A 13,908-nucleotide genomic window follows, 5' to 3' on the forward strand; every position below is an offset into this window, starting at 1 on the left:
AAGAAGCTCTACTGTGGGTAAAATGCTATCAAATGGTGTCGCATGCCAGAGAAATAGTTCATGAAAGGAAGAGTCAATCTATGGGTCAGATTTCATTGTTGTCTTAAGAAATTGTCACAGCCACCCCAGCCATCAGTTACCACCACCCTGATCAGTCACCAGCCCTCAACATTGGGGCAAGAGGTTACAGCCAGCAAAAAGGTCACAACTTGCTGAAAGCTCAGATGATGGTTAGCATTCTTTAGCAATAAAATATGTTTTAATTAAAGTATGTACATTGGGTTTTTTTAGACATAATGCTATTGCACACTTAGATTATGGTAGAGTATAAATGTAACCTTTATAAACACTGGATATCCAAACAATTCATTTGACTCGCTTTATTGAGATACTCGCTGTTCTGCAGTATCTGCCTTTTTACAGTGGTCTGGAACTGAACCCCCAATGTCTCCAACGTAGCCTGTACACATTTGTCCAAACCCACAGAATGTGCAGCCCCAAGAGCGAATTGTAATGTAGACTGTGGACTCTGTGTGATTATGTCCACGTAGCTCCATTGACTGTGACAAATGTACGCGCATGCTGGTAAAGGAGGAGGCTGTGGGGGGGCAGGGGGTGTGTGGGAAATCTCTGTACCTTCCCTTTAAGTTTTATGTGAATGCAAAAATGCTTAAAAAATAAAAATTAAAAAAAAATCAGATGATGATTTGGGTATTTTACTTATTGGGGCTAATTCAAAGGGTGCCTCTAAGGTTATTGAAATTTGTATTTTTGTTTTCTAGATTTTTTCATTAGAAATAAGGATTGATGACAGATGTTGAGTACCCTTATGGGGGTGAGCATTGCTAACATACAGACCCGTGGAATCGATGTGTTGTACATCTGAATCTAATATCACAGTGTATGTTGACTATACTTCGAGAATACATTTTTAAAAAGAAATAAGGGTTGATGAAAGAAAAAAGAAGGAGGGTGGTGGGATAGAGGGAAGGAAGAAGGGGGAGGGAGGAGGAAGAGAAGGAAGGAGGAGGGAAAGAGAGAGGGAGGAGGGAGGGAAGGAAGGAAGGAAGGGAGGAAGGAAGGAGAGAAGGAAAGGAAGGGGGGAGGGATGGAGTGAGAAGATAATGAGCTTATGTTCAGCAAACAAGCTTGACTCCTGAAAATAGAGCAAATCCTACATGTAAATCAGAAAGACAGAAAAGGCCTTCCCTGCTGTTTGTTTCCTCACTCACTTGAGGCACTTGCAGACACCTCCCCAGGACAGGCCATGGCCTGCTGCATGAATTTATGAAGCCCTTTTTTTCCGGGAAACAGGACACTGAATAAATACTCCTGGAATTAGAAATATGTGAAAGCATCCAAATAGCAAAAATAACTAAAGAAAGAACTACATTATGCCCAGTGAGAATTAGCTCAATAAATATTTGTGGAATGAATTCTAGCCCCGAATGACATCTTTGGACCTGATGTCGTCCACTTTTCCATGGGGCTGGCTGCAGAACTCTGACCCCATTTCAATTTTCTGTGTTCACGTTGTCACTGCACAGACAGGAACTGCTATTTCACGTCACCTGCTCTATAGGGTCTAGAGTGCATGCCGCAGACCACTTGCATCACAGCCATCTGCTGGAAAAGGATATTCTAGGCCTCTCCACATACCAAAGCCAGAGTTCTGAAGAAAAGAAGGCAGTATAATTGGCTTCTCTTGGAGGGAGTGGAAGGGAGACCAGCTTCTAGAAAGGGGAGCCAAGTGGGAGCCAATGGGATTCCAGAGCCAGCTTAGGGTGGGATGTGGGGGGTCCAGCTCTCTCAGAAGGTGTGGAGCCAGGTGGGGAGGAAGAGGAGGGACAGGCCAGGGCACTCATGTCATTATTTTTCAAAGTGAGAGCCTAAGAGACATTGTCAAAGAGACAACAAATCAGTTATTTTGACTTACAAAGTCAACCAGTTGAGAAACCAAAACAGCGTAATAACTATATTGGCAGGAGGGAAGAAGAACAGAAGGCTAGCTCTAATTTTTATGACAGAAATCTATAGATATTACCATGCATGGGTATTAAGAGGTATACGTGTCTGTGCATAACTTAGTAACTTGGTGGGGATTACCATAAGGATTGAAACAGTGACCGACCATTAAAGATTTCCTTTACAGTGGCTATTTCTGCAGAGCTAGACTGCCATGGAAGGGGTAGGGTAAGGGAAGCCTTGTCTTCCACGACAAGCCCTCCTCCATGGTTGGTACTCCCCGAGCCATGTCTTGCTTACATGATAAAGTTATGATCTGTATTCAAAGGACTTCTTGGCCATCCTTGCTCCATGCATCAGCCTCTCTGGCTTGAGGGACCCATGACAGTGCATGGCCAGAAGCTTCCATGTGAGCCCAGAACCACTGCTAGACCTCACCAGCACCAGGGGTGACAACAGGAAGGAGCAAATGAGTAAATAATGGAAGAAGAGTCTCTCTGATAATGTGTGTTATTCACGTAAGAGGCAACACTGGCCGTTTGATAGGTGCGCTAATATGTCCTCCTTGCTTGGAGCCCATGGCCAAGTCAATAAAAAGGCAAAACTGGCTGTTCCCGGGTGACACAGTCAAGCTACTTCTCTCGGATACTCCTTCCCCTGCATTCTCTCCAATTTTCCTCACTACTCTAATATTAACAATAAAAAATTGGTATGGAAAATACTGAATACACCATACACGGATCATTTCCAAAAATGTCCTTGGCTGACACCACTGCCCAGTTGCTTCCCCAGGGGGACCAGGGGGCCATTTTATTTAGACCCCATGGAAATCTGCACTAAGGAAGCATGCCCTAACTTACAGAACCTTCCAGCAAACCTGAGTCCTTTCAAGACTTACACTGAGATCTCCAACAGAAAAGGCCAAGAAACAAAAACAAAAACGAGGCTCTAGTTTTCAACCAAGCTCAAAGAGTCTTTGTCAAACGAATCAAAGCTCTCTTGGTAGCCAGCTCATTATGTTTAATCATCAACTGTGCTTATCAGATCCTTGATTTCTAAGTCCCTTGAAGACAAAAGGTGCAAAAAGAATCCTTGTGTGCTTTGGAGATTGATTTCAAAGCAGGCCTTGAGGTCACCTGCAGAGATGTTTTAGGCAGCAATTATAAGCAGGAAACAAAATGCACTCATTTGTTTTCATAAAATTGGACAAGACCCTTGGATGCAGACTTACCATGAAATCTAAGCATAGCTTGAAGAGCCAGTTTCCCTATCTGGGGATAGGGGGAATGGCAACAGGTTAGGGCTTGCTCTGACTCCCCAGGAGGTGCCCCTGCATTGTGATAGCTGGGCTGAGACCAGAGGGGACCTGTCAAGGCTTACCTGCTAGAAACAAAAGCTCACCTTGCTGTCCAAGATTCTGGAAAAGGGGATCCCTTGGATTGTCGAGTTTGGCTTTCCTTGGCCTGTTCTTCATTATGATTTAGAGATTTGGGGTCTTTAGGTGGCATCTGACTCGGTCAGGGTGATGAATCTGATACATGTGAGAGTAGGTACCCAGATCCACAGTGCTAGTTCCAATATCCTATTCTAGGGAGAGTAAGCAAGAAGACTGATAGGTAGGTGATGATAAGAAACAGTTAATATTATTATCAGCGAAACCTGCAGCAAATCTGTTGGTTTGCTGGCACCCAGAAGCTGACTATGCCGTGGCATCTGGTTCAAAACCCAAACAACCTGGAAGGCAAAGAATAAGCCAAAGAGCAAATGAAGTCTCTTCAAGAGGCCAAAGGAAGATTCCATCACAGCACACTGTAACCCTGCTTTCTACCCTCTTTCTCCACTCCTCTCTATATCATATTTCAGTACCTGGAGACTGACTGCTCCCCAAACTTTGCCACCCTCTCCCAGGATGCTCGCATTACTTTCTCCCTCTCTTTTTCACACAACAGCAGTTCTCAATACTTTCTGTTGAAAATCCCACCATTTTCTCCCTTTCCCGGACCTGCCCTCTGTTCCTTCCCCTGGACCGTACCTAAAGATCAAGACCCAGAAGGTATTAGACCCCCCAGGGCTGGGGGCACCCTGCAAAAGGACTGGGATCATCGGTGCATATCCTATGTAGTCCCTGATAGGACTTTGTTGACCACCTGCTATGTGTTACATACCACATAAAATTCCTTAATGTAACAGGTGTCTAAACTGGGTTGTTCTTTAAAAAAAAAAAAAAAAAGGTTTTACTTATCTATTCATGACAGACACAGAGAGAGAGAGGCAGAGACACAGGCAGGGTGAGAGGGTGAGAAGCAGGCTCCATGCAGGGAGCCCGATGTGGGACTCCATCCCGGGTCTCCAGGATCACACCCTGGGCCGAAGGCAGACGCTTTAACCACTGAGCCACCCAGGCGTCCCTAAACTGGGGTGTTCTAAGTGTGTGCTGAGAACAATGTTCCAAGGACATGTTCCTTGATGAGCAGGTTTGATAATGAACTACATTTGGACAACGTATTACCCCTTACCTGTATCCTGGAGATTCCCAATGCACATTAAATTTCTGATAATTCAGGATGCCTGGGTAGCTCAGCGGTTGAGTGTCTACCTTCAGCTCTGGGTGTGATCCCAGGGTCCTGGGACTGAGTCCCACATCGAGCTCCCTGCATGAAGCCTGCTTCTCCCTCTGCCTATGTCTCTGCCTCTCTCTCTGTGTCTCTCATGAACAAATAAATAAAATCTTTAAAAAATTTTTCTGATAATTCTTGCGGTAAGTATGCATATATATCATTGCTTGACCTAACGTACTTGATCACTAAACTTAATCGTGGGAAAAGAAGGCGCTAACATCAGCAGCACACCTGACCCACACGGATCTAGAAAACTGATACTTGTTCTGTGTTTGCAGATTCTGGAGAATCGGGTGGGTATCTGCCCTGATTTAATGCGTCTTTGTGGCAGTGTAGATATGGGCTTGATGATTCTTGACAGGGAGGTTTTATTCCCCAGGCTTAGAGGATGGGTAAAGACGAGCCAATAAGACAACTCAGTGATAGCTTTAGAACCGAGAGAGAAACCCACGATGGCACCCAGCAGTGCTGGTGGGAGAAGGAGCCCCTGGGAACGCACCAGGAAAGGCCAAGAGGGGCAGGTGCCTCCGAGACCAGAAAGTCAGACCCGGGCTCAGAAGCTCCCTGGCTTGCACAGGGGCATACCTGGGGTGATCCTGCCACACCACACGGAAGCCCCACATTCAAGCTTGCTCAAGACTCTGGCTGGTAACTGAAAACAGAGAACTCAGCGAATGGACGTGGTGCTACTGGATGAGCTTTATTTTCAGAAATGTTCTGACTTTCCCAAAGCCCCCAGACAGATCCTTTTGTTTTCTTTTCTTACACTCCCTTTCTCCACTCACGCCACCCCCTCACTCGACCTCATGGTTTCTTAAATTAAATAAACTGATCTGCCTGAGGAAGGGAGACCCTTCCCGCCTGGAGCCAGCCCCTGATAACTGGCATCAGGGCTGCTATTTTGAAAGGCTGCTTTGAGATCTGTGTCTCTAGGCATTTTGTTATTCTGCAGTTTGCTTTTGGAACTTTTTAAAACAAACCTCAAAGAAGAGAAAACTCCTGTCTGAAACTAATTCCTTTTAGGATCCAAGCAATGACTCACACAGGCTGTTTTGGCATCTATGCTCCCTGTTGAGTTAATATGATTAGACTCATAAATTCTATTTTTGAAATGCAGGCTCTGTACCCTGAATATTCTTTCAGAACAACAACAACAAAAAAAAAACTGGGAGGAAAAAATGACACCCCTATTTACATATTTGCTAGATCTAAGTTTATGCTATTTGCCCACTTACTTTTGTCTTTCACTGTCTATTTTTTTCCATCAGATTAGAGAGCTCCAGCAAATTCTTCAGGGAAGTTGCAGAAACTGTTCTTTAGAACAGGTCTTGTCCACATGCAAGCTAGTCCTATAGGAAGTTCTATATTCGCCAAATATCCACCGACCGATGAAAGGATAAGCAACCCCCAGTATATATGCTCGATGGAATATTATTTAGCTTTAAAAAGGAAAGAAATCCTGAAACATGTTACAACACAGATGAGCCCTGAAGACACGATACTAAGTGAGATAAGCCAGTCACAAAACGTTGCATGGTTCCATTTACGTGAGGTCCGTAGAGTAGCCAAATTCACTGAGGTAGAAAACAGAAGGGAGCTTCCTAGAGGCTGCTGGGAGTGGGGAACGGGGAATGATTATGTCATGGGTATGAAGTGTGAGTTTGGGAAGACAAAAAAGTGCTAGAGGCGGATGTGATGATTATTGTACGACAGTGTGAGTGTACTTAATCTCATCAAACTGTGCACTTAAAGATGGATCAGATGGTAAGTTTTTGTTTTGTATATTTTACCAAATACGCACACAAAGCTCTCTTTTCTCCGGGGACAAACGTAGAACACTGCCCATGGCCTGAAGCTGCCCCCCTGCTTGGTTTTGATCTTAGCAACCCCCTACTCCAGAAATAACCAAGTTACTTGCTCTTCAAAGCTAAAGCCCGGCCGGAGCGAAGTCCTACTTCATCACAGAACTGGCAAGTTCCCACCGAGGGAGGTGCTTTTCTTACAACATGTGATGGGCGGTCTTGGCAGGAGGCAGGTGCAGGCTTTCCTTCCTGGGAAAAAGTCCCAACCACAGAAATGTGATGGCTCCTGAGATTTGTCTCAGTCACTGTAGCTGTTACATAAGTTAACACGCATACCCCTTCGTCCTTGCGTAATAAACAGCTGTGAGTGTTCAGGGACACATGGCTCTCCATTTGGCCATAAACTTAACCCTAATCTAAAGACCACTCTATGTTTCATCTTAACTTGTGCGGCAAGCCCAACTTTTTAAGCGTTTTATTTGTTAGATCATTTTTGATGACTCCTATAAAGCAGCGTTGCTCATAATAAAGGACTTCATGGGTGCCCATTAAGAACAACGAGCTGCGCTAACCACAAACCTCAAAAGAGGTGTTGCTATTTGGGCTTTAAATAAAAAATAAAGATTTGTATTCTTGCCACTGGAATAAAGGTCTTTGGAGAACCTCATTTTTGAAAGAGTCTCTGGCATGACCACAGACACGGTAAACACCCAGTATCGTGCGCATTCTCACGCGTTCCCTTTAAAGCACATTGTGCATTTTAGAATTACATGTTAAAAGATGTATACAGCCGGGTGAGTGACCAGTCGTAACAGCCCCAAAACAATATTTGTTAAATACAGTCTTCTTAACTAGATTTGTCCTGAGCATCTTATTCATCGCACTTAAAATAGTCGCCTTTATCTCTTTACAATGGACCTGGACGGATTTTGAAGAAGTTAAAGACTGTGGGGGGCTGAGTGTGTCAAACAGAGACCAAACTTGTCAGATGAACTTTACAAGTAAAGAGTCCGCCACCTGTTTCTCATATAGGCCATTCTCAATTTCTTAATTGGGGCTAATTTGGAGTGATGTTAAAGCACTCCAGTTGGCTTTACACTCTCACTTGTAGACCACTCCAATTGACGTACCCTAGGGGCAAAGGAGGTGGGGAAGATGGATAAGAACTCAATTAACACCAGTTTCCAGGACACCTAATTAGGAAGCTCTCTTTCTGGCCAGGGCTGTGGGAACCACCACAGAATATGGTGTAAAGGGTGTGGGGCTTAGCTGGATCAGATTACTGCCTCTTGAGGTGCAAGGCTGGGCACCATCTTGCACCAGCCCTGACAACCAGCTCTTATAAGAGCAGGAAAATAACTTAGACATGGTCATCTTCACCTTAGGATCTTAGCTTTGTTGACCTTCCATCCTACCCCACACTCTTTTCTGCCCTCCTTTAAAGTCTGGGCAGACAGAAGGATAAGATGTCTTCTAGAAGTCCTAAGGTAAGCCGCAGGAGAGCCCTTTCCAACAAAGCAACATTTTGTGGTCATGGGAGGCAGGCATGGTTGGAGCCCAGCACAGAAATTTAAAAAAATAAAAAAAAAAGTCCAATGCAAACCCCCATGCAAAGGATGCTTGGAAAAGACTCAGAATGAGGGCATGGAGGTTGGGTGTGGAGGAGTGTCTGCTCTGGAATGGAGGGCAGCTGACACAGGCACATCTTGAACTTTTAGAAACTCTCTTAACTGTAAAGAACCAGATGAGAGGGTTCAAGCAAGGCCAGCCTCTGATGCAGCTGCAAGCTAGGGCCTCCATATCTCTAGCTACAAATAGATGGCAGGGTAGGTGGGGAATCAGCCAACAGCTGTGCTAAGATTTCAATGGTGGAAAGGAGCTAGGAAAGCAAAAATATAAGAGGAAAGCTTTGTGTGGGGATGAAACAGCAAGTGCAAAGGCCCTGAGGAAGGAAGGGCCTGGGGTGTTCAGGGAGCAACCCAGTGTGTGACTGGAACAAATGGAAAGAGAGGTGTGTAGGGAGCTTAGCTTACGCACAGGCAGGGTGCCCTCACTCAGAGCTCGGAGGGGAGGAGTGAAGGTGGTGAGGACTCCAAGCATCCTGTAGGGCACTCTCGGTTCTCACCTGGAGCCCTGGCACACCCAGCAGGCCAGTGGACAAAATGACTCAACAGCCAGCAACACTGACCTCCTGTCACCTGTACACACCACTGATGGAGGCTTATACCTTCCCTAGAATTCCTAAGATCCACCTTAAACATTTCAAGCCATTATCCGCATACAGTGGTATTCTCAAGAAGACCAAGCCAAGACCCCAGCCCATCCTCTCCACCATTCTGTTTTTCTTTTTTTTAATAATAAATTTATTTTTTATTGGTGTTCAATTTGCCAACATACAGAATAACACCCAGCGCTCATCCCGTCAAGTGCCCCCCTCAGTGCCCGTCACCCATTCACCCCCACCCCCCACCATTCTGTTTTTCTTCACAGTTTAGTCAGACCAGTTCTCCTCCACTGGGGGTGATTTTTCCCCTCTGGGAGACACTGGTCACGTTTGAAGACATTTTTGGTTGGCACGAATCATGCTGGAATGCTACTGGCATCTAATGGCTAGGGGCAGGATGCTGCTAACCTCCTACAGTGCATGGGACAACTCCTTAGCAACAGATAATTATCCCATCCAAAATGTCCAAAGATGGATAAGAAGGAAGACCATCTCAGGGAGATTACTGGGGAGGATTTTATTCCAGAAAAAAAAAAAATGACCCAGAAGAAAGCTGGCTCAGCTCCTTTCAAAATTAAATACCTCCCTCCTTTGTCACACATTGGAAAACAAGTGAGTTTCTATTTCAGTCTGTGGGGTGGGTTTTCTGCCTATTTGGCTGGCTTTCTGTTTGGCTGATGCATCATGGACAGCTCAGTGTGGCCTGCTGTGTATCAGGAAGAGAAGTCCCAGAATGGGCCAGAGCCATAAACGTGGGCACACAGACCACCCTCAGAGCTCCCAGAAGCCGGCACACACCCAGCTGGGTCCTCCTCAGGGAAGTGGCTGGAGGCAAGTCTTAAAGCTATAGGGACTTCCTGGCATCATAGGTTTGCACTTTTAGACGTTTTCCCTCCTTTTATGCATGGCCATGGGGGCTCCGAAATTCTAAGCAGGGATGTGTCCTAAAATATCCTTGAATAGATATGTCAGCAATGTCGTTGCATAATGCCATTAACTATGGGCTGAACTGTGTCCCCCTCAACTTCATATGCTGAAGTTCTAACCCCTAGGACCTCAGAATGTGACTGTTTTTGAAAGTAGAGTCTTTAAAGAAGTGATTAAGATAAAATGAGGTCATCAGGGAGGGCCCTAATCCAATATGACAGGTGTCCTCAGAAGAAGTAGATTAGTTGACAGACACACACTGAGGGACAACCATGGATGCAGGGCGGAAGGAGTGTCTACACACCATGGAGAGGGGTCTCTGGAGGAACCAGCCCAGCCCACACCCTGATCTTGGACTTCTAGCCTCCATACTGTGGGACAATAAACCTTTGTTGTTTAAGGCCCCAGTCTGTGGCACTTTGTTACAACAACCTAGCAAGGGATGCCTGGGTGGCACAGTGGTTTACCGCCTGCCTTTGGCCCAGGGCGCGATCCTGGAGACCCGGGCTCGAATCCCACGTCGGGCTCCCGGTGCATGGAGCCTGCTTCTCCCTCTGCCTATCTCTCTCTCTCTCTCTCTCTCTCTCTCTCTCTCTCTCTCTGTGTGTGTGTGTGACTATCATAAATAAATAAAAATTAAAAAAAAAAAAAAACAACCTAGCAAACTAACACAGTGGTCTTAGAGCTGAGACGGGTTCAGGGATTCTCCAGTGTGACCTGCTTCTCAGAGCCACCATCTCCTCTATGGACACCCTCTGAGAAGCAGCCTCTGATCACTGCCCGGGCGGCGGTGGGGCAGGGGTGGCTCATGACTTCACCAAGAAATCGTTTAGCATGGCGTATTAGTTTCCTCTTGCTGCTGTAACGAATCACCACATGCTTGGGAGTTAAAAACAGCAGCCATGTATTCTCTCACAGTTCTGGAGGCCAGAGCCCAAAAGCAGTCTCCCTGGGCCCTGCTCTGTTCCGGGGGACTGGGAGACCCTGTTTCCTTGCCTCTCCCAGCATCTAGATCTGCGTTCCTTGGCTCATGCTCCTCCTCCATCATCACACATTACCTCTCCTCTACTGTCTGCGTCCCCCTGTCTTTATTTCATGACACCTGTGGTGGCCTGCAGGGCCCACCTGGGTTATCCAGCATGCTGTCCCATCTCCAGGTCCTCGCTCACATTTACAAAGTCCCCCTTGCCATGCCAGGGAACACATTTGTGGATTCCAGGGATTAGGACATCTTTATGGCGAGAGGCATTATTCAGCCTATGACAGGCCTCAAGGCAGGTTTCTTGGGCCAGGCCATTTTACCCCGGTCACCAGCCAGCCCAGTGGGCAGGTGGCCAGAGTGGTAAAATCATGGGACATAACCTAATTTGGCAACCTGTGGATTAGAAGGCCCCTCAAGAGAAGCAGGAATATGGGAGACCCTCTACTGGGCCACACTTGCAAGTTAGCCCAGAATATTTTGCTTATATTTTAGAAGACTGCTTTGGGTTAAAGGAAGAAAGGTCAAATGCCAAGCACCCTTGGGCCAGAAGTCACCCTTTCTATCGAAGGAAGGTAGCAAGCAGAATCCAAGAGACTTGAAAACCTCTGGAAGGGGCGACATCCCCGTTCTCAGACTTCCTCCTTCCCCCGGGGTTGTGCAACATATTGCTGGTGGGAAGTGAGCTCACCCACTTCTCTGCCGCTTTAGCCAGAGCATGGCCGAGTGCAATTTGCACCGTGTTTGTGGAGGTTTGGCTTACCTCCCTTTCTTCCCCCGACCCCACAGCTTTTCCCCTAAAAGCATGCCTTAAAAGAAGTGGCCCCCAAATAGTCACAGGGAGCTTGGATACTAACAAACACATCATTAAACATATACGACTTCCTTCCAGTACATTCCGTCCAGATGCAGAGGACAGTTAAGGCATTTATTTTCAGACCACCCTCATTATTGTTCCCGCCCACCCTCATTTTATTAAGTTGCCTTCGGGCAAAAACACAAACAAAAAAAAGTCATAAAGATCTAAGTTGCTGCTTCTCCTTTTTCTTTTTTCAATTAAACGAAGCTAAATAGGCAATAGCCAGTTCCAGAAAACGGCTTAAGACGTTTCCTCATTTTCTCTATTTTGCAGGTCCTCAGAAGCTGAAGCCGTTTTGAGTTCAGCCGATGGCTCCCAAGCAAAGTCCCCTTCCTGAGAGGAACAAAGGCTGCCCCAGGCTGGAGCTGGCTAGAGCCTGCTGCCCACCTGCCTGCTGCCACCAGTCATTCAGGGCATTGCTCCTCCAGCCCCAAGTGCAATAGGCTGAATAGTGTCCCCAAAAGAGCATGTTGAAATCCCAACCCCCATACCTGTGAATGTGACCTTATTTGCAAATGTAATCAAGTTAAGATAGATCAGATGGAGTGAGGCTGAGCCCTAAGTCCAACGTCTGGCGTCCCCATAAGAAGAAGGAATTTGGCCAGGGACACACAGAGGGAGGACGGTGTGGGGACCTGGGGACCCGGGGACGCGCCCTGCAGTGGGTTGTGCAGCTCTGCAAGCCCAGGAGAAGCAGGGGCCGTCCACAACCTCCAGAAACTAGAAGAAGGCAGGGATGGAGTCTTCCTCTGAGCCCCCAAGAAGAAACCAACCGTCCTGACACCTCGATTTCAGGCTCCCGGCCTCCAGAACAGGGGGGCAGTTAATTTCTGTTGGTTTAAGCCATTCAGTCTGTGGTGATCTGTGCTTTACAGCAGCTGCCCTAGCAAACGACACACCAGGTTAGACCCTAAGATGCCCCTTTTGGTCACTTGAACACCAAAGTTGCTGTCTGGCTCTGTTCTTCATGCCTCTCTCCTGCTTCTTACTGCGGCTCTGGAGGTTTCCTAAGCCTGATGTGGGCTGCACATCTGAGTCAGAACCATCAAGGCCCTCTTGGAGGTTGACCAGCTTTGAAGGGAGGGAAAACAAGGTGACCGCTCCCAGCCTTTTCCCCCCTTCCCCCGTAAGTTCTCTTAATGTTGGTGGAGAAAACAAAACATAGTACATCACACCAGTTGTGTGCAAGGGGCTGGTGGAGGGAGGGGAGATGATCTGCCGCAGACACCTGTGCTCACCCTGTGAGCTGAGCGCCAGGGTTGCCGTTCTCTAGGTGCAGGGTGCGTGAGCCGGTCCCGGCCGGGGTCTCCTGCTCCAGAGCTCACACGGGACCCACCCGCAGCCTGGTCTTTGTTCTTCCATCCAGGCTCCATGAGGATCACTCACTTTAAAATCCTCTCAGTACAGGGACGCCTGGGTGGCTCAGTGGTTGAGCATCTGCCTTTGGCTCAGGGCATGATCCCGGGGTCCTGGGATTGAGTCTTGCATCGGGCTCCCTGCAGGGAGCCTGCTTCTCCCTCTGCCTGTGTCTCTGCCTCTCTCTGTGTGTCTCTCATGAAGAGATAAATAAAATCTTTTTTAAAAATCACCTCAATATAATCATAGCAGCTTCTTTCATACTTCCAGTGAGGGTCAGAATCAGCTGTAGGACCTGTTCAGAACCCTACCACTCCCCACCTACCCCAAGAGTTTCTGATGCAATAGGTTCAGATGGGCCTGAGGCTCTGCATTGCTTAGCATGTGTCTCCAGGCAATGTGAGCAGTCAGTCCAGGCTCCAGGGGTTGAGAATCATTGGGTTATGTGAACATGGGATGGCGTTCGGTGTGGGCCAAGTCCTGGTGCCTCTACCCTCTCATGATGGAGGCAAAGCAAGGGAAAATAGGACCTTTCCCTCCTCACTGTCCTCCTCTCCCCTAACCTCTTCCGTACTGTCTTTCCCAGCTGTCTCCACTAGCAGGAACCCACATCCTCCATGACCTGCATCCTTCCATGCTCAGATGGCTTATTTCCCCATGTGTCCTCAGTTGGTGGTTTTTTCATGTTGTAAAAGAGTCACTGAGGTGCCCACAAGGAGACGCCATTCCTTTTCCACCTTTCCCTGACCATAATGTGCTTTCTTTTTGGAATTATTTTGCTATACACTGTGTTGCGGGCTGACTTGTGTTCACCTAAGAGTCATATGTTGAAGTCCTCACCCCTAGGACCTCAATGAAAAGTGACTGGATTTATAGAAAGAGATTTTTGCAAATTGCAGCCATCGGGGTGGATCCTGCTCCAATCTGACTGTGTCTTCATGAGAGATCGGGACACAGACACACACAGGGAGGGACAACCATGCGAGGATGCAGGGTAGAAACGATGTCTACACACCAAGGAGGGAGATGTCAGATGGAGCCAGCCCTGCCGGCACTTTGATCTTGGACTCCCAGCCTCCAGAGCTGGGAGCAAAGCACATTTCCATCATTTAAGCCCCAGCTTGTGGTTTTTTGGTTATGGAGCCCAAGCTGACTACCACACACTGCTGGCATTTCTA

This window comes from Nyctereutes procyonoides, unplaced genomic scaffold, assembly GCF_905146905.1.
Source record: "Nyctereutes procyonoides isolate TBG_1078 unplaced genomic scaffold, NYPRO_anot_genome, whole genome shotgun sequence".
Classification (NCBI taxonomy): Eukaryota; Metazoa; Chordata; class Mammalia; order Carnivora; family Canidae; genus Nyctereutes; species Nyctereutes procyonoides.